The following is a 24,234-nucleotide window of genomic DNA, read 5'->3' on the forward strand; positions in this document are numbered from 1 at the left end:
GGCGAGTGTGCGCTGCTGGAGGGAGCTGCTCGCCGCTGGAGCGCACAGGTCAGGTGAGGAGAACTCTTTTTTCTTTTTTTTTTTGCGAACGGCAATGCTGAAGACACTGGGGGCAATGCTGGAGGCACTGGGGGCAATGCTGGAGGCACTGGGGCAATGCTGGAGACACTGGGGCAGATTGCTGGACACTGGGGGCAATGCTGGAGACACTGGGGCAGATTGCTGGACACTGGGGGTAATGCTGGAGACACTGGGGCAGATTGCTGGACACTGGGGGTAATGCTGGCGACACTGGGGCAGATTGCTGGAGACACTGGGGGCAATGCTGGAGACACTGGGGGCAATGCTGGAGACACTGGGGGCAATGCTGGAGACACTGGGGCAATGCTGGAGACACAGAAGCAATGCTGGAGACACTGGGGGCAATGCTGGAGACACTGGGGCAATGCTGGAGACACAGAAGCAATGCTGGAGACACTGGGGGCAATGCTGGAGACACTGGGGCAGATTGCTGGACACTGGGGGCAATGCTGGAGACACTGGGGGCAATGCTGGAGACACTGGGGGCAATGCTGGAGACACTGGGGCAATGCTGGAGACACTGGGGCAGATTGCTGGACACTGGGGGCAATGCTGGAGACACTGGGGCAGATTGCTGGAGACACTAGGGCACATTGCTGGAGACACTGGGGCAATGCTGGAGACACTGGGGCAGTGTTGTGAATTAGACTTTTTGGCTCCCTCTTGTGGTTACTAGTGATATGACTCTGGGATTTTCTTCCCTCTGTTTGCACCCACCTGGGTCGTTTGTCAGGGGTGTTGCTATATAAACTCCCTGGATCCTTAGTCCAGTGCCTGGCATCGTTGTAATCAGATCCCTTCTGTTTGCTCCTATCTGCTGGTCCTGGTTCGTGCAAAATTAAGCTAAGTCTTGCTTCTTTGTTTTTTGGGTTATTTGCTTGCTCTCATTTTTTGTCCAGCTTGTACTAAATGTGATTCCTGACCTTGCTGGAAGCTCTTGGGGGCTGGTGTTCTCCCCCCGGACCGTTAGACGATTCGGGGGTTCTTGAATTTCCAGCGTGGATAGGGTTTTCGCTGACCATATAAGTTATCTTACTATATTCTGCTATTAGCTAGTGGGCCTCTCTTTGCTGAATACCTAGCTCATCCTTACGTTTGTCTTTTCCTCTTACCTCACCGTTATTATTTGTTGGGGGCTTGTATCCAACTTTTGGGGTCTTTTCTCTGGAGGCAAGAAAGGTCTTTCTTTTCCCTTCTAGGGTTAGTTAGTTCTCCGGCTGGCGCGAGACGTCTAGAATCAACGTAGGCACGTTCCCCGGCTGCTGTTATTTGTGGTGCTAGGATTAGATATATGGTCAGCCCAGTTACCACTGCCCTATGAGCTGGTTTTTGTGTTTGCAGACTTAGCAATTATTTCTGAGACCCTCTGCCATTGGGGTCATAACAGTATGCCAGGCCAACATTTAATGTTTAATGCATTGCAGAAGTGGGACAACAAGAAAGGAAATTCTGAGGTTTTTTTTTTTTTCCTCTCTTTCTCCCCTTTACCTTTGAGTGGCTTGTGCTTGCTGCAGACATGAATGTCCAGACCTTGATTACAAGTGTAGACCAGCTGGCTGCTCGTGTGCAGGGCATACAAGATTTTGTTACCAGTAGTCCTATGTCTGAACCTAAAATACCTATTCCTGAACTGTTTTCTGGAGATCGATTTAGGTTTAGGAATTTCAAGAATAATTGTAAATTGTTTCTTTCTCTGAGACCCCGTTCATCTGGAGATTCAGCTCAGCAAGTTAAAATTGTTATTTCTTTTTTACGGGGCGATCCTCAGGATTGGGCTTTCTCGCTAGCGCCAGGAGATCCGGCATTGGCAAATATTGATTTGTTTTTTCTGGCGCTCGGATTGCTTTACGAGGAACCCAATCTTGAAGTTCAGGCAGAAAAAGCCTTGCTGGCTATTTCTCAGGGCCAGGATGAAGCTGAGGTGTATTGCCAAAAAGTTCGGAAATGGTCCGTGCTTACTCAGTGGAATGAGTGTGCTCTGGCCGCAAATTTCAGAAATGGCCTTTCTGAAGCCATTAAGAATGTGATGGTGGGTTTCCCCATTCCTACAGGTCTGAATGATTCCATGGCGCTGGCTATTCAAATTGACCGGCGTTTGCGGGAGCGCAAAACCGCTAATCCTCTGGTGGTGTTGTCTGAACAAACACCTGATTTAATGCAATGTGATAGAATTCAGACTAGAAATGAGCGGAAAAATCATAGACGTCAGAATGGATTGTGTTTTTACTGTGGTGATTCTACACATGTTATATCAGCATGCTCTAAATGCCTAACAAGGGTTGTTAGTCCTGTCGCCATTGGTAATTTGCAACCTAAATTTATTTTGTCTGTGACTTTAATTTGCTCATTGTCTTCTTACCCTGTTATGGCGTTTGTGGATTCAGGTGCTGCCCTGAGTCTTATGGATCTGTCATTTGCCAAGCGCTGTGGTTTTGTTCTTGAACCGTTGGTAAATCCTATTCCTCTTAGAGGTATTGATGCTACGCCATTGGCGGAAAATAAACCACAGTTTTGGACGCAGGTAACCATGTGCATGACTCCTGAACATCGGGAGGTGATTCGTTTTCTTGTTCTGCATAAAATGCATGATTTGGTCGTTTTGGGTCTGCCATGGTTACAGACCCACAATCCAGTCTTGGATTGGAAGGCAATGTCTGTGTCAAGTTGGGGCTGTCAGGGAATTCATGCTGATTCCCCGCCGGTGTCTATTGCTTCCTCTACTCCTTCGGAAGTTCCTGAGTATTTGTCTGATTATCAGGATGTATTCAGCGAGTCCAGATCCAGTGCTTTGCCTCCTCATAGGGACTGTGACTGCGCCATAGATTTGATTCCAGGTAGTAAATTTCCTAAGGGAAGATTATTTAATCTGTCTGTACCTGAGCATGCGGCAATGCGTTCGTATATCAAGGAGTCTCTGGAGAAGGGGCATATCCGTCCATCCTCTTCCCCTCTTGGTGCGGGATTCTTTTTTGTGGCCAAGAAGGACGGATCTTTGAGACCTTGTATTGACTATCGGCTTCTGAATAAAATCACTGTTAAATTTCAATATCCTTTGCCTCTGTTGTCGGACTTGTTTGCCCGGATTAAAGGTGCCAAGTGGTTCACCAAGATAGATCTTCGTGGTGCGTACAACCTTGTGCGCATTAAGCAAGGAGATGAATGGAAGACTGCATTTAATACGCCCGAAGGTCATTTTGAGTACTTGGTGATGCCTTTTGGGCTCTCTAATGCTCCCTCAGTGTTTCAGTCCTTTATGCATGATATTTTCAGGAAGTATCTGGATAAATTTATGATTGTTTATCTGGATGATATTCTGGTTTTCTCTGAAGATTGGGACTCACATGTGGAGCAGGTCAGGATGGTGTTTCAGGTTTTGCGTGAGAATGCTTTGTTTGTTAAGGGCTCAAAGTGTCTCTTTGGAGTACAGAAGGTTCCCTTTTTGGGGTTTATTTTTTCCCCTTCTGCTGTGGAGATGGACCCAGTCAAGGTCCGAGCTATTCATGAGTGGACTCAACCCACGTCAGTTAAGAGTCTTCAGAAGTTCTTGGGTTTTGCTAACTTCTACAGTCGTTTTATCGCTAATTTTTCTAGCGTTGTTAAACCTTTGACGGATATGACCAAGAAAGGTTCGGATGTCGCTAACTGGGCTCCTGCAGCCGTGGAGGCGTTCCAGGAGTTGAAACGCCGGTTTACTTCGGCGCCTGTTTTGTGCCAGCCTGATGTCTCACTGCCCTTTCAGGTCGAAGTGGATGCTTCTGAGATTGGGGCAGGGGCCGTTTTGTCACAGAGAGGCCCTGGTTGTTCGGTAATGAGACCATGTGCTTTTTTCTCTAGGAAGTTTTCGCATGCTGAGCGGAATTATGATGTTGGCAATCGGGAGTTGCTGGCCATGAAGTGGGCATTTGAGGAGTGGCGTCATTGGCTCGAGGGTGCTAAGCATCGTGTGGTGTTCTTGACTGATCACAAAAATCTGATGTATCTCGAGTCTGCTAAACGCCTGAATCCTAGACAGGCCCGCTGGTCATTGTTTTTCTCCCGTTTTGACTTTGTGGTCTCGTATTTACCAGGTTCAAAGAATGTGAAGGCTGATGCTCTTTCAAGGAGCTTTGTGCCTGATTCTCCTGGAGTCGCAGAACCGGTTGGTATTCTTAAAGAGGGAGTTATCTTGTCAGCCATTTCTCCTGATTTGCGACGCGTGTTGCAGAGATTTCAGGCTGGTAGACCTGACTCTTGTCTACCTGACAGACTGTTTGTTCCTGATAAGTGGACCAGCAGAGTCATTTCCGAGGTTCATTCCTCGGTGTTGGCAGGTCATCCGGGAATTTTTGGCACCAGACATCTGGTGGCTAGGTCCTTTTGGTGGCCTTCCTTGTCACGGGATGTGCGGTCATTTGTGCAGTCCTGTGGGACTTGTGCTCGAGCTAAGCCTTGCTGTTCTCGTGCCAGCGGGTTGCTCTTGCCCTTGCCTGTCCCGAAGAGGCCTTGGACACACATTTCCATGGATTTCATTTCTGATCTCCCGGTGTCTCAGGGTATGTCTGTCATCTGGGTGGTATGTGATCGCTTTTCGAAAATGGTCCATTTGGTGCCTTTGCCTAAGCTGCCTTCCTCTTCCGATCTGGTTCCTGTGTTCTTTCAGAATGTGGTTCGTTTACACGGCATTCCTGGGAATATTGTGTCTGACAGAGGATCCCAGTTTGTTTCCAGGTTCTGGCGATCCTTTTGTGCTAGGATGGGCATTGATTTGTCGTTCTCGTCTGCCTTTCATCCTCAGACTAATGGACAAACGGAGCGAACTAATCAGACTCTGGAGGCTTATTTGAGGTGTTTTGTTTCGGCAGATCAGGATGATTGGGTGACCTTCTTGCCGTTGGCTGAGTTTGCCCTTAATAATAATCGGGCTAGTTCCGCTACTTTGGTTTCGCCATTTTTCTGCAACTCTGGTTTCCATCCTCGTTTTTCCTCGGGACATGTGGAGCCTTCTGACTGTCCTGGGGTAGATTCTGTGGTGGATAGGTTGCAGCAGATCTGGAATCATGTGGTGGACAACTTAAAATTGTCACAGGAGAAGGCTCAGCGTTTTGCCAACCGCCGCCGCGGTGTGGGTCCCCGACTTCGTGTTGGGGATTTGGTGTGGCTGTCTTCTCGATTTGTTCCTATGAAGGTCTCCTCTCCTAAATTTAAGCCTCGCTTCATCGGTCCTTACAAGATATTGGAAATCCTTAATCCAGTGTCCTTTCGCTTGGATCTTCCGGTGTCGTTTGCCATTCACAACGTGTTCCATAGGTCTTTGTTGCGACGCTACGTTGTGCCTGTGGTTCCTTCTGCTGAGCCTCCTGCTCCGGTGTTGGTTGAGGGCGAGTTGGAGTACGTGGTGGAGAAGATCTTGGATTCTCATCTCTCCAGACGGAGGCTTCAGTATCTGGTCAAGTGGAAGGGCTATGGTCAGGAGGATAATTCCTGGGTGGTTGCCTCTGATGTGCATGCGGCCGATTTAGTTCGTGCCTTTCACGCTGCTCATCCTGATCGCCCTGGTGGTCTTGGTGAGGGTTCGGTGCCCCCTCCTTAAGGGGGGGTACTGTTGTGAATTAGACTTTTTGGCTCCCTCTTGTGGTTACTAGTGATATGACTCTGGGATTTTCTTCCCTCTGTTTGCACCCACCTGGGTCGTTAGTCAGGGGTGTTGCTATATAAACTCCCTGGATCCTTAGTCCAGTGCCTGGCATCGTTGTAATCAGATCCCTTCTGTTTGCTCCTATCTGCTGGTCCTGGTTCGTGCAAAATTAAGCTAAGTCTTGCTTCTTTGTTTTTTGGGTTATTTGCTTGCTCTCATTTTTTGTCCAGCTTGTACTAAATGTGATTCCTGACCTTGCTGGAAGCTCTTGGGGGCTGGTGTTCTCCCCCCGGACCGTTAGACGGTTCGGGGGTTCTTGAATTTCCAGCGTGGATATTTTTGATAGGGTTTTCGCTGACCATATAAGTTATCTTACTATATTCTGCTATTAGCTAGTGGGCCTCTCTTTGCTAAATACCTAGCTCATCCTTATGTTTGTCTTTTCCTCTTACCTCACCGTTATTATTTGTTGGGGGCTTGTATCCAACTTTTGGGGTCTTTTCTCTGGAGGCAAGAAAGGTCTTTCTTTTCCCTTCTAGTGTTAGTTAGTTCTCCGGCTGGCGCGAGACATCTAGAATCAACGTAGGCACGTTCCCCGGCTGCTGTTATTTGTGGTGCTAGGATTAGATATATGGTCAGCCCAGTTACCACTGCCCTATGAGCTGGTTTTTGTGTTTGCAGACTTAGCAATTATTTCTGAGACCCTCTGCCATTGGGGTCATAACAGGCAGATTGCTGGACACTGGGGCAATCTTGGAGACACTGGGGCAGATTGCTGGACGCTGGGGGCAATACTGGAGACTCTGGGGCAATGCTGGAGATGCTGGGGCAGATTGCTGGACACTGGGGGCAATGCTGGAGACACTGGGGCAGATTGCTGGAGACACTGGGGCAATGCTGGAGACACTGGGGCAGATTGCTGGAGACACTGGGGCAGATTGCTGGACACTGGGGGTAATGCTGGAGACACTGGGGCAGATTGCTGGACACTGGGGGTAATGCTGGAGACACTGGGGCAGATTGCTGGAGACACTGGGGGCAATGCTGGAGACACTGGGGGCAATGCTGGAGACACTGGGGGCAATGCTGGAGACACTGGGGGCAATGCTGGAGACACTGGGGCAGATTGCTGGACACTGGGGGCAATGCTGGAGACACTGGGGGGCAATGCTGGACACTGGGGGCAATGCTGGAGACACTGGGGGCAATGCTGGAGACACTGGGGCAGATTGCTGGAGACACTGGGGCAGATTGCTGGAGACACTGGGGCAGATTGCTGGAGACACGGGGGCAGATTGCTGGAGACACTGGGGCAATGCTGGAGACACTGGGGCAGATTGCTGGACACTGGGGGCAATGCTGGAGACACTGGGGGCAATGCTGGAGACACTGGGGCAATGCTGGAGACACTGGGGCAGATTGCTGGACACTGGGGGCAATGCTGGAGACACTGGGGCAGATTGCTGGAGACACTGGGGCACATTGCTGGAGACACTGGGGCAATGCTGGAGACACTGGGGCAGATTGCTGGACACTGGGGCAATCCTGGAGACACTGGGGCAGATTGCTGGAGACACTGGGGCAGATTGCTGGACACTGGGGGCAATACTGGAGACTCTGGGGCAATGCTGGAGATGTTGGGGCAGATTGCTGGACACTGGGGGCAATGCTGGAGACACTGGGGCAGATTGCTGGAGACACTGGGGCAATGCTGGAGACACTGGGGCAGATTGCTGGAGACACTGGGGCAGATTGCTGGACACTGGGGGTAATGCTGGAGACACTGGGGCAGATTGCTGGACACTGGGGGTAATGCTGGAGACACTGGGGCAGATTGCTGGAGACACTGGGGGCAATGCTGGAGACACTGGGGGCAATGCTGGAGACACTGGGGGCAATGCTGGAGACACTGGGGGCAATGCTGGAGACACTGGGGCAGATTGCTGGACACTGGGGGCAATGCTGGAGACACTGGGGGCAATGCTGGACACTGGGGGCAATGCTGGAGACACTGGGGGCAATGCTGGAGACACTGGGGCAGATTGCTGGAGACACTGGGGCAGATTGCTGGAGACACTGGGGCACTGCTGGAGACACTGGGGCAGATTGCTGGACACTGGGGCAATCCTGGAGACACTGGGGCAGATTGCTGGAGACACTGGGGCAGATTGCTGGACACGGGGCAATACTGGAGACTCTGGGGCAATGCTGGAGATGCTGGGGCAGATTGCTGGACACTGTGGGCAATGCTGGAGACACGGGGGCAGATTGCTGGAGACACTGGGGCAATGCTGGAGACACTGGGGCAGATTGCTGGACACTGGGGGCAATGCTGGAGACACTGGGGGCAATGCTGGAGACACTGGGGCAATGCTGGAGACACTGGGGCAGATTGCTGGACACTGGGGGCAATGCTGGAGACACTGGGGCAGATTGCTGGAGACACTGGGGCACATTGCTGGAGACACTGGGGCAATGCTGGAGACACTGGGGCAGATTGCTGGACACTGGGGCAATCCTGGAGACACTGGGGCAGATTGCTGGAGACACTGGGGCAGATTGCTGGACACTGGGGGCAATACTGGAGCCTCTGGGGCAATGCTGGAGATGCTGGGGCAGATTGCTGGACACTGGGGGCAATGCTGGAGACACTGGGGCAGATTGCTGGAGACACTGGGGCAATGCTGGAGACACTGGGGCAGATTGCTGGAGACACTGGGGCAGATTGCTGGACACTGGGGGTAATGCTGGAGACACTGGGGCAGATTGCTGGACACTGGGGGTAATGCTGGAGACACTGGGGCAGATTGCTGGAGACACTGGGGGCAATGCTGGAGACACTGGGGGCAATGCTGGAGACACTGGGGGCAATGCTGGAGACACTGGGGCAGATTGCTGGACACTGGGGGCAATGCTGGAGACACTGGGGGCAATGCTGGACACTGGGGGCAATGCTGGAGACACTGGGGCAGATTGCTGGAGACACTGGGGCAGATTGCTGGACACGGGGCAATACTGGAGACTGGGGCAATGCTGGAGATGCTGGGGCAGATTGCTGGACACTGGGTGCAATGCTGGAGACACTGAGGCAGATTGCTGGAGACACTGGGGCAATGCTGGAGACACTGGGGCAGATTGCTGGAGACACTGGGGCAATGCTGGAGACACTGGGGCAGATTGCTGGAGACACGGGGGCAGATTGCTGGAGACACTGGGGCAGATTGCTGGAGACACTGGGGCAGATTGCTGGAGACACTGGGGCAGATTGCTGCAGACACTGGGGCAATGCTGGAGACACTGGGGCAGATTGCTGGACACACTGGGGCAATCCTGGAGACACTGGGGCAGATTGCTGGAGACACTGGGGCAGATTGCTGGACACTGGGGGCAATGCTGGAGACTCTGGGGCAATTCTGGAGACACTGGGGCAGATTGCTGGAGACTGGGGGCAATGCTGGAGACACTGGGGCAGATTGCTGGAGACACTGGGGGCAGATTGCTGGAGACACTGGGGGCAGATTGCTGGAGACACTGGGCAGATTGCTGGAGACACTGGGCAGATTGCTGGAGACACTGGGGACAGATAACTGGAGACACTGGGGGCAGATTGCTGGAGACACTGGGGGCAGATTGCTGGAGACACTGGGGGCAGATTGCTGGAGACACTGGGGCAGATTGCTGGAGACACTGGGGCAGATTGCTGCAGACACTGGGGCAATGCTGGAGACACTGGGGCAGATTGCTGGACACACTGGGGCAATCCTGGAGACACTGGGGCAGATTGCTGGAGACACTGGGGCAGATTGCTGGACACTGGGGGCAATGCTGGAGACTCTGGGGCAATGCTGGAGACACTGGGGCAGATTGCTGGAGACTGGGGGCAATGCTGGAGACACTGGGGCAGATTGCTGGAGACACTGGGGCAGATTGCTGGAGACACTGGGGCAGATTGCTGGAGACACTGGGGCAGATTGCTGGAGACACTGGGGCAGATTGCTGGACACACTGGGGCAATGCTGGAGACACTGGGGCAGATTGCTGCAGACACTGGGGCAATGCTGGAGACACTGGGGCAGATTGCAGGAGACACTGGGGCAATGCTGGAGACACTGGGGCAGATTGCTGGACGCACTGGGGGCAATGCTGGAGACACTGGGCAGATTGCTGGAGACACTGGGCAGATTGCTGGAGACACTGGGGACAGATTGCTGGAGACACTGGGGGCAGATTGCTGGAGACACTGGGGGCAGATTGCTGGAGACACTGGGGCAGATTGCTGGAGACACTGGGGCAGATTGCTGGAGACTGGGGGCAATGCTGGAGACACTGGGGCAGATTGCTGGAGACACTGGGGCAGATTGCTGGAGACACTGTGGCAGATTGCTGGAGACACTGGGGCAGATTGCTGGAGACACTGGGGCAATGCTGGAGACACTGGGGCAGATTGCTGGACACACTGGGGCAATCCTGGAGACACTGGGGCAGATTGCTGGAGACACTGGGGCAGATTGCTGGACACTGGGGGCAATGCTGGAGACTCTGGGGCAATGCTGGAGACACTGGGGCAGATTGCTGGAGACTGGGGGCAATGCTGGAGACACTGGGGCAGATTGCTGGAGACACTGGGGCAGATTGCTGGAGACACTGGGGCAGATTGCTGGAGACACTGGGGCAGATTGCTGGACACACTGGGGCAATGCTGGAGACACTGGGGCAGATTGCTGCAGACACTGGGGCAATGCTGGAGACACTGGGGCAGATTGCAGGAGACACTGGGGCAATGCTGGAGACACTGGGGCAGATTGCTGGACGCACTGGGGGCAATGCTGGAGACACTGGGCAGATTGCTGGAGACACTGGGCAGATTGCTGGAGACACTGGGGACAGATTGCTGGAGACACTGGGGGCAGATTGCTGGAGACACTGGGGGCAGATTGCTGGAGACACTGGGGCAGATTGCTGGAGACACTGGGGCAGATTGCTGGAGACTGGGGGCAATGCTGGAGACACTGGGGCAGATTGCTGGAGACACTGGGGCAGATTGCTGGAGACACTGTGGCAGATTGCTGGAGACACTGGGGCAGATTGCTGGAGACACTGGGGCAATGCTGGAGACACTGGGGCAGATTGCTGGAGACACTGGGGCAGATTGCTGGACACACTGGGGCAATGCTGGAGACACTGGGGCAGATTGCTGCAGACACTGGGGCAATGCTGGAGACACTGGGGCAGATTGCAGGAGACACTGGGGCAATGCTGGAGACACTGGGGCAGATTGCTGGATGCACTGGGGGCAATGCTGGAGACACTGGGCAGATTGCTGGAGACACTGGGCAGATTGCTGGAGACACTGGGGACAGATTGCTGGAGACACTGGGGGCAGATTGCTGGAGACACTGGGGGCAGATTGCTGGAGACACTGGGGGCAGATTGCTGGAGACACTGGGGCAGATTGCTGGAGACACTGGGGGCAGATTGCTGGAGACACTGGGGCAATGCTGGAGACACTGGGGCACATTGCTGGAGACACTGGGGGCAATGCTGGAGACACTGGGGCAGATTGCTGGAGACACTGGGGCAATGCTGGAGACACTGGGGCAGATTGCTGGACGCACTGGGGCAATGCTGGAGACACTGGGGCAGATTGCTGGAGACACTGGGGCAATGCTGGAGACACTGGGGGCAGATTGCTGGAGACACTGGGGGCAGATTGCTGGAGACACTGGGGCAGATTGCTGGAGACACTGGGGCACATTGCTGGAGACACTGGGGGCAATGCTGGAGACACTGGGGCAGATTGCTGGAGACACTGGGGCAATGCTGGAGACACTGGGGCAGATTGCTGGACACACTGGGGGCAATGCTGGATACTCTGGGGCAATATGCTGGACATACTGGGGCATATTGTTGAACACACTGTCTGGGGGCAATGCTGGAGACACTGGGGCAATGCTGGAGACACTGGGGCAATGTGTGGAGACACTGGGGCAATGCTGGACACACTGTGGGCAATGCTGGACAATTGGACACACTGGGGCAGATTGCTGGACACACTGGTGGTAATATGCTGGACACACTGGGGCAGATTGCTGGACACACTGGGGGCAATGCTGGACACACTGGGGGCAATGCTGGACACACTGGGGCAGATTGCTGGACACACTGGTGGTAATATGCTGGACACACTGGGGCAGATTGCTGGACACACTGGGGGCAATGCTGGACACACTGGGGGCAATGCTGGACACACTGGGGCAGATTGCTGGACACACTGGGGGCAGGACTGGAGGCATGGGCAGAATGTAGACACGCGGCATGATTGGAGACACGGGGCAGAATGAAAGACATGGGGCAGGATTGGATCATGGGGCAGGATGGATACGATGGAGACAGATGGGGCAGGATGGGGAGATCATATGGTGTAGAATGGATACTCATGAGGGCAGGATGGGAGAACATATGGCTGGAGCAAGGAATGAGACACACGGGGCCAGGGTGGGGAATATTATTACCATAGGGGCTAATTAAGGGATATTATTACTGCAGTGATGTATTTATTTTATTTATTGAGTATACTGTTTTAAATGGGAGGGGGGGCGGTCCTGTTACTGTGTAGAGTGACACTATGTCGCCTTTTTTTCTCCATGTGGTGTAATGTAGAAGTTGTGAAAAATTAAGTAATGTGTTCTGCGAGCAGAGCTCTAGATAACTATGTTATTTCCTGCAGAAATGAGTCCTGGCTGGAAGAAATGATGGCGGTCTGTGCTGGATGAAAGATGGAGGACTTCACCCAGAGACGTCACTGGTGAGTCAGTGTTACCTATACACTGACACTATACACTGTATACTATATACAGAGGTCCTGTGTACAATGTCACCAGTGATCACTCTATTACCTGTACACAGACACTGCATACTAAGTACAGATCTCCTGTGAATACTGGCACTTGTGATAGTATTGTGTTTGTTTGTTTTTTTAATTACTAATCAGTATTGTAGTATTCAGTCACTATGTGGTGGTAATATGTGGTCTGGAAATGGTGTGGTATTTGTCCCTTGAATGTGCTATTTGGTTACCAAGTGGTGGTAATATGTGGTCTTGACATGGTGCGGTGGTATTTGTTCCTTGTATGTGATATTATTCGATCACTCTGTGGTTGTAATTTGTGATCTGGTCATGGCGCGGTGGTATTTGTTCCTTGTATGTGATATTATTGGTCAAAATATACCTAAATTGTATTGCAGATTTCAACAAATATTTAATAGGTTACAGTAGAGTAGGGCCATTTTTCCGGAATAATCTGGTTCGGGTATCACATGACCCCCGTAACATGACCCCCGTCACATGACCCCCGTCACATGACCGGGGGGGGGCCCACAGTGTCTGAACAGCCCGGGGCCCTGGCTACCCTTAATCCACCCCTGCCGACACATAGCGATGGACCCGTACCGACGCAAGTGTGAAACAGGCCTTAATGAGCGTTTAACCCCTTCACCCCCAAGGGTGGTTTGCACGTTAATGACCGGGCCAATTTTTACAATTCTGACCACTGTCCCTTTATGAGGCTATAACTCTGGAACGCTTCAACGGATCTTGGCGATTCTGACACTGTTTTCTCGTGACATATTGTACTTCATGATAGTGGTACAATTTCTTTGATATTACCTGCGTTTATTTGCAAAAAAAATGGAAATTTGGCGAAAATTTTGAAAATTTTGCAATTTTCCAACTTTGAATTTTTATGCCCTTAAATCACAGAGATATGTCACACAAAATACTTAATAAGTAACATTTCCCACATGTCTACTTTACATCAGCACAATTTTGGAACCAAAATTTTTTTTTGTTAGGGAGTTATAAGGGTTAAAAGTTGACCAGCAATTTCTCATTTTTACAACACCATTTTTTTTTAGGGACCACATCTCATTTGAAGTCATTTTGAGGGGTCTATATGATAGAAAATACCCAAGTGTGACACCATTCTAAAAACTGCACCCCTCAAGGTGCTCAAAACCATATTCAAGAAGTTTATTAACCCTTCTGGTGCTTCACATGAATTTTTGGAATGTTTAAATAAAAATGAACATTTAACTTTTTTTCACAAAAAATTTAATTCAGCTCCAATTTGTTTTATTTTACCAAGGGTAACAGGAGAAAATGGACCCCAAAAGTTGTTGTACAATTTGTCCTGAGTACGCCGATACCCCATATGTGGGGGTAAACCACTGTTTGGGCGCATGACAGAGCTCGGAAGTGAAGGAGCGCCATTTGACTTTTCAATGCAAAATTGACTGGAATTGAGATGGGACGCCATGTTGCGTTTGGGGAGCCCCTGATGTGCCTAAACATTGAAACCCCCCACAAGTGACACCATTTTGGAAAGTAGACCCCCTAAGGAACTTATCTAGAGGTGTGGTGAGCACTTTGACCCACCAAGTGCTTCACAGAAGTTTATAATGCAGAACCGTAAAAATAAAAAATCATATTTTTTCACAAAAATTATTTTTCGCCCCCAATTTTTTATTTTCCCAAGGGTAAGAGAAGAAATTGGACCCCAAAAGTTGTTGTACAATTTGTCCTGAGTACGCTGATACCCCATATGTGGGGATAAACCACTGTTTGGGCGCATGGGAGACCTCGGAAGGGAAGGAGCGCCGTTTGACTTTTCAATGCAAAATTGACAGGAATTGAGATGGGACGTCATGTTGCGTTTGGAGAGCCCCTGATGTGCGTAAACATTGAAACCCCCCACAAGTGACACCATTTTGGAAAGTAGACCCCCTAAGGAACTTATCTAGAGGTGTGGTGAGCACTTTGACCCACCAAGTGCTTCACAGAAGTTTATAATGCAGAACCGTAAAAATAAAAAATCATATTTTTTCACAAAAATTATCTTTTCACCCCCAATTTTATATTTTCCCAAGGGTAAGAGAAGAAATTGGACCCCAAAAGTTGTTGTACAATTTGTCCTGAGTACACTGATACCCCATATGTGGGGGTAAACCACTGTTTGGGCGCATGGGAGAGCTCGGAAGGGAAGTAGCACCGTTTGACTTTTCAATGCAAAATTGACAGGAATTGAGATGGGACGCCATGTTGCGTTTGGAGAGCCACTGATGTGCCTAAACATTGAAACCCCCCACAAGTGACACCATGTTGGAAAGTAGACCCGCTAAGGAACTTATCTAGATGTGTTTTGAGCGCTTTGACCCACCAAGGGCTTCACAGAAGTTAATAATGCAGGGCCGTAAAAATAAAACAAAAATTTTTTCCCACAAAAATTATTTTTCTGCCCCCAGTTTTGTATTTTCCCGAGGGTAACAGGAGAAATTGGACCCCAAAATTTGTTGTCCAATTTGTCCTGAGTGCGCTGATACCCCATATGTGGGGGGGGAACCACCGTTTGGATGCATGGAAGGGCTCGGAAATGAAGGAGCGCCATTTGGAATGCAGACTTAGATGGAATGGTCTGCAGGCGTCACATTGCGTTTGCAGAGCCCCTAATGTACCTAAACAGTAGAAACCCCCCACAAGTGACACCATGTTGGAAAGTAGACCCCCTAAGGAACTTATCTAGATGTGTGGTGAGTGCTTTGACCCACCAAGGGCTTCACAGAAGTTTATAATGCAGAGCCGTAAAAATGAAACAAAAATTTTTTCCCACAAAAATTATTTTTCAGCCCCCAGTTTTGTATTTTCCCGAGGGTAACAGGAGAAATTGGACCCCAAAATTTGTTGTCCAATTTGTCCTGAGTGCGCTGATACCCCATATGTGGGGGGGAACCACCTTTTGGACGCATGGAAGGGCTCGGAAGTGAAGGAGCGCCATTTGGAATGCAGACTTAGATGGAATGGTCTGCAGGCGTCACATTGCGTTTGCAGAGCCCCTAATGTACCTAAACAGTAGAAACCCCCCACAAGTGACACCATGTTGGAAAGTAGACCCCCTAAGGAACTTATCTAGATGTGTGGTGAGCACTTTGACCCACCAAGTGCTTCACAGAAGTTTATAATGCAGAACCGTAAAAATAAAAAATCATATTTTTTCACAAAAATTATCTTTTCACCCCCAATTTTATATTTTCCCAAGGGTAAGAGAAGAAATTGGACCCCAAAAGTTGTTGTACAATTTGTCCTGAGTACACTGATACCCCATATGTGGGGGTAAACCACTGTTTGGGCGCATGGGAGAGCTCGGAAGGGAAGTAGCACCGTTTGACTTTTCAATGCAAAATTGACAGGAATTGAGATGGGACGCCATGTTGCGTTTGGAGAGCCACTGATGTGCCTAAACATTGAAACCCCCCACAAGTGACACCATGTTGGAAAGTAGACCCCCTAAGGAACTTATCTAGATGTGTTTTGAGCGCTTTGACCCACCAAGGGATTCACAGAAGTTAATAATGCAGGGCCGTAAAAATAAAACAAAAATTTTTTCCCACAAAAATTATTTTTCAGCCCCCAGTTTTGTATTTTCCCGAGGGTAACAGGAGAAATTGGACCCCAAAATTTGTTGTCCAATTTGTCCTGAGTGCGCTGATACCCCATATGTGGGGGGGAACCACCGTTTGGACGCATGGAAGGGCTCGGAAGTGAAGGAGCGCCATTTGGAATGCAGACTTAGATGGAATGGTCTGCAGGCGTCACATTGCGTTTGCAGAGCCCCTAATGTACCTAAACAGTAGAAGCCCCGCACAAGTGACCCCATTTTGGAAACTAGACCCCCCAAGGAACTTATCTAGATGTGTTGTAAGAACTTTGAACCCCCGTGTTTCACTACAGTTTATAACGCAGAGCCGTGAAAATAAAAAATCTTTTTTTTTTCCCACAAAAAATATTTTTTAGCCCCCAGTTTTGTATTTTCCCAGGGGTAACAGGAGAAATTGGACCCCAAAGGTTGTTGTCCTATTTGTCCTGAGTACGCTGATACCCCATATGTTGGGGTAAACCCCTGTTTGGGCACACGGGAGAGCTCGGAAGGGAAGGAGCACTGTTTTACTTTTTCAACGCAGAATTGGCTGGAATTGAGATCGGACGCCATGTCGCGTTTGGAGAGCCCCTGATGTGCCGAAACAGTGGAAACCCCCCAATTATAACTGAAACCCTAATCCAAACACACCCCTAACCCTAATCCCAACAGTAACCCTAACCACACCTCTAACCCTGACACACCCCTAACCCTAATCCCAACCCTATTCCCAACCGTAAATGTAATCTAAACCCTAACCGTAACTTTAGCCCCAACCCTAACCCTAACTTTAGCCCCAACCCTAACTGTAGCCCCAACCCTAGCCCCAACCCTAGCCCCAACCCTAGCCCTAACCCTAACCCTAATGGGAAAATGGAAATAAATACATTTTTTTTATTTTTCCCTAACTAAGGGGGTGATGAAGGGGGGTTTGATTTACTTTTATAGCGAGTTTTTTAGCGGATTTTTATGATTGGCAGCCGTCACACACACTAAAGACGCTTTTTATTGCAAAAAATATTTTTTGCGTTACCACATTTTGAGAGCTATAAATTTTCCATATTTTGGTCCACAGAGTCATGTGAGGTCTTGTTTTTTGCGGGACGAGTTGACGTTTTTATTGGTAACTTTTTGGGCACGTCACATTTTTTAATCGCTTTTTATTCCGATTTTTGTGAGGCAGAATGACCAAAAACCAGCTATTCATGAATTTCTTTTGGGAGAGGCGTTTATACTGTTCCGCGTTTGGTAAAATTGATAAAGCAGTTTTATTCGTCGTGTCAGTACGATTACAGCGATACCTCATTTATATAATTTTTTTATGTTTTGGCGCTTTTATACGATAAAAACTATTTTATGGAAAAAATAATTATTTTTGCATCGCTTTATTCTCAGGACTATAACTTTTTTATTTTTTTGCTGATCATGCTGTATGGCGGCTCGTTATTTGCGGGACAAGATGATGCTTTCAGCGGTACCATGGATATTTATATCTGTCTTTTTGATCGCGTGTTATTCCACTTTTTGTTCGGCAGTATGATAATAAAGCGTTGTTTTTTGCCTCGTTTTTTTTTTTTTTTCTTACGGTGTTTACTGAAGGGGTTAACTAGTGGGCCAGTTTTATAGGTCGGGTCGTTACGGACGCGGCGATACTAAATATGTGTACTTTTATTGTTTTGTTTTTTTTATTTAGATAAAGAAATGTATTTATGGGAATAATATTTTTTTTTTTTTTCATTATTTTGGAATATTTTTTTTAATTTTTTTTTACACATTTGGAAATTTTTTTTTTTACTTTTTTACTTTGCCCCAGGGGGGGACAATACAGATCGGTGATCTGCCAGTTTGCATAGCACTCTGACAGATCACCGATCTGAGAGAAGTGCAGACTGCTTCACAGTGCCTGCTCTGAGCAGGCTTCTGTGAAGCCACCTCCCTCCCTGCAGGACCCGGATCCGCGGCCATCTTGGATCCGGGTCTGGAGCAGGCAGGGAGGGAGGTAAGACCCTCGCAGCAACGCGATCACATCGCGTTGCTGCGGGGGGCTCAGGGAAGCCCGCAGGGAGCCCCCTCCCTGCGCGATGCTTCCCTGCACCGCCGGCACATCGCGATCATGTTTGATCGCGGTGTGCCGGGGGTTAATGTGCCGGGAGCGGTCCGTGACCGCTCCTGGCACATAGTGCCGGATGTCAGCTGCGATAGGCAGCTGACACCCGGCCGCGATCGGCCGCGCTCCCCCCGTGAGCGCCGCCGATCGCGCTGGACGTACTATCCCGTCGGTGGTCATGGGGGCCCACCCCACCTTCGACGGGATAGTACGTCCGATGTCAGGAAGGGGTTAATTTAATAAAAAATTTGAAAAAAACGGCGTGGGCTCCCGCGCAATTTTCTGCGCCAGAGGGGGAAAGCCGACGGCCGGGGGCCAATATTTGTAGCCTGCTATGAATATCAGCCCGCAGCTGTCTGCGTAGCCTTTACTGGCTATTAAAATAGGGGGACCCCCCAAAAAAAAATAACGTGCGGTCCCCCTATATTTTATAGCCAGAAAGGCTACGCAGACAGCTGCGGGCTGATATTCATAATTAACCAATTTTCCAGAAACATCATTGTGACCCCCATATGTCACAAAAAACCATAAACATCCTCCTTATAGATCATAGTTAATAGAAGAGAACAAAGGAAGCTTTCTCAAATATATAAAAGCGATAAATTTATTAGTTACAAAAAACACTCATACAAAAAAGACCAATAAAATAGACATGATACAAAAACACATGAACACGTTATCTGTAAATACCCGTGTACAGAACACAAGAGTGTAAAGAAAGACACCAGGATTAATAGAGGAGCGTACCACATAAACCATTAGCTGTACATGTTCTTAATGTGGACCATAACTAAGGTGCTACCAAGCCAAAATCTCCATGTGTAACTATGAATAAAATACTATGTCTATCACCCTCTGTGTGTCCTATGCCATATGGACACGAGTGGTGAAAGAGCTATAGACCATGCGTTATGTGCACCCTAAGGTCCTAGACACAAAAACCTTGTGGACCCTGGAAACGCTAGTGGTCCTGAAAAAACGGTTATCATTTTGAACACATGGGAGGCTGGTCTCACCTGGTATGCGGACGCTCCAGGTGAGACCAGCCTCCCATGTGTTCAAAATGATAACCGTTTTTTCAGGACCACTAGCGTTTCCAGGGTCCACAAGGTTTTTGTGTCTAGGACCTTAGGGTGCACATAACGCATGGTCTATAGCTCTTTCACCACTCGTGTCCATATGGCATAGGACACACAGAGGGTGATAGACATAGTATTTTATTCATAGTTACACATGGAGATTTTGGCTTGGTAGCACCTTAGTTATGGTCCACATTAAGAACATGTACAGCTAATGGTTTATGTGGTACGCTCCTCTATTAATCCTGGTGTCTTTCTTTACACTCTTGTGTTCTGTACACGGGTATTTACAGATAACGTGTTCATGTGTTTTTGTATCATGTCTATTTTATTGGTCTTTTTTGTATGAGTGTTTTTTGTAACTAATAAATTTATCGCTTTTATAGAAGGGCTGATATTCATAGCCTAGAGAGGGGCCATGGATATTGGTCCCCCCCCCAGCTACAAATACCAGTCCGCAGCCGCCCCAGAAATGGCGCATCTGTAAGATGCGCCAATTCCGGCACTTAGCCCCTCTCTTCCCACTTCCGTGTAGCGGTGGGATATGGGGTAATAAGGGGTTAATGTCACCTTGCTATTGTAAGGTGACATTAAGCCGGGTTAATAACGGAGAGGCGTCAATAAGACGCCTATCCGTTATTAATCCAATACTAATAAAGGGTTAATAAAACACGCAAACATTAGGAAAAAGTATTTTAATATTCTTCATTTAACCATACTTACCATACTAGATCGTGAAAATCCTTTATCCACTAATGAATTTCAAGGCATGGACTTTCAAGATCAAGTCTCACTTGTTACGTTACAGTCTCTGAGAAATGAAAATGCAAGAGATACATTAATAACTGATCAATCCCAAAGGTTTACTACTAAAAATCCGTTTTTTTATCCTATTCAGTCTAGATCAGACTGCATGGATAGATTCCAGGAGGTAGTAGAACGAGAACTAAAAAAATTGGATAGTGATATAAAATCTGGCAGTGTTGGGTCAAACAACAATTTCTCCAAAAAACAATGGATTGCTCTACAACAATTACAAAATAATAAGGACATAATAATAAAGATGTCCGATAAGGGAGGAATTGTTGTGGTTCTAAACACTGCGGATTATTATTCTAAAATTATGGAATTGTTATCAGATGTGACTACATATATAGAACTTAAGGCAAATCCGTCTAATGAATTTAAAAATAAAGCAGACAAATTAATAGAGGAAGGATATAATCTGGGTATTTTGACAAAAAAACAATCTGATTATTTGACAGTTCAGGATCCAGTATGTCCCATTTTCCATGGATTGCCTAAGGTGCATAAAAAAGAAGCTATTCCTCCGTTAAGACCAATAGTCTCCGGGATTGGCTCAGCAAATGAACATCTCGGAGAATGGGTTGATTCATTATTACAGCCCCTTGTGGGTAGGATTCCAGGCTACATCAAAGATTCCAAAGAAATCCTGGGGGTGTTTGCGGAGAAGAAGTGGTCTATTGAGTTCGCATGGCTGAGTTGTGATGTGGTCTCGTTATATACGAGTATTCCCCACACCTTGGCCATGCGGGCCCTTCAATTTCATCTTGAAAATTATAGTGATTATTCTGCAGACTTAATACAGTATATTTTACAGGTTACTTTTTTTCTTATGACACATAATTTTTTCATGTTTGATTCTCGTTATTATTTACAGCGGTCAGGTGTAGCCATGGGTGCGAAATTTTCACCTTCTTTGGCTAACCTGGTTATGGCTTTTTGGGAGCATAATTATATCTTTTCAGCCTTCAATCCTTTTCTTTCCCAAATCAATTGGCATGGCAGATACATCGACGATTTACTCATCATTTGGGCTGCCGATGTATCTGTCATACCTGATTTCATCAGTTATCTTAATTCAAACGAATATAATTTACGGTTTACGTACAGATGTGAACAAAAACAAATTGATTTTTTAGATTTGAGTCTAATGGGTAATGATGGCCAAATCATTGAGACAAGAACTTACCATAAATCTCTTAGTGGTAATACCATATTACATGCAGAAAGTAACCATCCGGTACACACCATTCAATCTGTCCCCGTTGAGGAATTCACCAGAATTAAACGTAATTGCAGTAATACAAATATCTTGAAAAATGAAATTGATGTAGCTTCGGGTAAATTGAAACGTCGTAATTATCCACCTTGGATGCTTGACAGAGCTCAGAAAATTATAACTTCAAAAAAATGTGAGAATTTAATCGCACCTAAAAGTTTGACCTCTTCAGCACCCATGCTTGTTGATAGAAATAGCAAACCATATGTTTGTTTTCAGTTCAGCTCACAGTTTAATAGGGTAAAAAATATAGTTAACAAATTTCTACCAATTCTCTATAAAGATGCCAGTTTGGCTACAATTTTAAGCACAGGAATTAATGTAATATCTAGGAAAGCTTTGACTATAGGCAATAGGGTTTCACCAAGTATGTTTCGTACCCATACAAACATGAATAGAACCTGGTTAAATTATACAGGTTTCTACAAATGTGGTGGTAACAGATGTATAACATGTGCCCATGCATTAGTTACCAAGACATACAAAAATTCCACGGCCTCTCAGTGTTTTAACATAAAACAATACATCAATTGCAATACAGCCTTTGTAGTCTATAAGATAGATTGCAACATATGCAATCTGTCTTACGTAGGCTGTACTTCTCGTAAACTAAGAGTACGAATTACGGAGCATTTACGGGATATAGGGAGGTCGGGTGATTTAGGTCGCTCTATGTCGGCAGTGTCTAGACATTTCAGTGTTCAACATGCAGGCAGCACAGATGGTTTCTGTGCATATGGTATTGAAAGAGTTAACAAACCCTTGCGAGGAGGTGATTCCAGACGCTGTCTTCTTATGCGGGAGTCGTTCTGGATTTATCACCTGAACACTCGCTTCCCTGCAGGGCTCAATAAACGTAATGAGTTGATGTACCATTATTAGGATTTTTTTGTGTCATGAGGATATAGCTTATTTTAAATATGTTCATATTTGTATAATTGTTTAGATGTAATGATGTTTTGATTCTTGTTTTTATGTGTGCACACTTTTTATATTAGCAGGACCTGTCTCTGTCATGTGATTTTGGGTCAGTTGATTATTGGCTGATGGTGGCTATATGAAGTCAAATGTTCATTCATTTGTAGCTCTGACAAAGATCTGTTAAGATCGAAACGCGTAGCTCGTTTCCTACCGTGCAATGGAGAGTAATTCAGCCTGTATTTTTAATATGGATTAATAAAGAATTGGAATTTTATTCTTGGGAGCTGGAACGAATCCTTTTTCCTTCATACTTACCATACTTCAGCGCCTGAAAAAAACGTAAAATAATAAACCGTATACTACCTGTCCGCCGTAGTCCAATTAATAACGAGTGTCCCACGACGATCTCCCCTATAGAACAGTGACATCGGGTGATGTCACTGCTCTATAGGACCCTCAGTGACACACTGACAGGAGACAATGGCTCCTGCAGTGCATCACTGAGAGGTTACTAAAGTTCACTGGTCTCACTTTATGGCAAAAAGCTGCGTGGGAACTTTCTCATACAGCAATGCCATAAAGTGAGACTAGGGACTATTTTCTCACAGGGGCGTAGGAATACATTGTGGGGAATACATTGTGGAAGGATACCTTCCTCCCCTCATTGTGTTCTTGGAGCCCCTGGAGAGTGGTTGTATCATCTGATGCTGCTGCTCTCCACGGGAGATCGCCTAGGGACACTCGTTTTAATTGGATTTCTGCGGATCAGGGAGTATATTGTTTGTTTATTATTTTAATATTTTTTACAGATGACAATGGCTTCGGGGATCAAAGTGACAAGTGATGGTGAGTATGTACTCTATGTTATATGTACTGTATGTCTGTATGTATGTTGTATGTATGTACCGTATGTACTGTATGTCTGTATGTATCTTGTATGTACAGTGGGGCAAAAAAGTATTTAGTCATTAAGCAATAGTGCAAGTTCCACCACTTAAAAAGATGAGAGGCGTCTGTAATTTACATCACAGGTAGACCTCAACTATGGGAGACAAACTGAGAAAAAAAAATCCAGAAAATCACATTGTCTGTTTTTTTATCATTTTATTTGCATATTATGGTGGAAAATAAGTATTTGGTCAGAAACAAAATTTCATCTCAATACTTTGTAATATATCCTTTGTTGGTAATGACAGAGGTCAAACGTTTTCTGTAAGTCTTCACAAGGTTGCCACACACTGTTGTTGGTATGTTGGCCCATTCCTCCATGCAGATCTCCTCTAGAGCAGTGATGTTTTTGGCTTTTCGCTTGGCAACACGGACTTTCAACTCCCTCCAAAGGTTTTCTATAGGGTTGAGATCTGGAGACTGGCTAGGCCACTCCAGGACCTTGAAATGCTTCTTACGAAGCCACTCCTTCGTTGGCCTGGCGGTGTGCTTTGGATCATTGTCATGTTGAAAGACCCAGCCACGTTTCATCTTCAATGCCCTTGCTGATGGAAGGAGGTTTGCACTCAAAATCTCACGATACATGGCCCCATTCATTCTTTCATGTACCCGGATCAGTCGTCCTGGCCCCTTTGCAGAGAAACAGCCCCAAAGCATGATGTTTCCACCACCATGCTTTACAGTAGGTATGGTGTTTGATGGATGCAACTCAGTATTCTTTTTCCTCCAAACACGACAAGTTGTGTTTCTACCAAACAATTCCAGTTTGGTTTCATCAGACCATAGGACATTCTCCCAAAACTCCTCTGGATCATCCAAATGCTCTCTAGCAAACTTCAGATGGGCCCGGACATGTACTGGCTTAAGCAGTGGGACACGTCTGGCACTGCAGGATCTGAGTCCATGGTGGCGTAGTGTGTACTTATGGTAGG

The sequence above is a fragment of the Ranitomeya variabilis genome, chromosome 1, assembly GCF_051348905.1.
Source record: "Ranitomeya variabilis isolate aRanVar5 chromosome 1, aRanVar5.hap1, whole genome shotgun sequence".
Taxonomy (NCBI): domain Eukaryota; kingdom Metazoa; phylum Chordata; class Amphibia; order Anura; family Dendrobatidae; genus Ranitomeya; species Ranitomeya variabilis.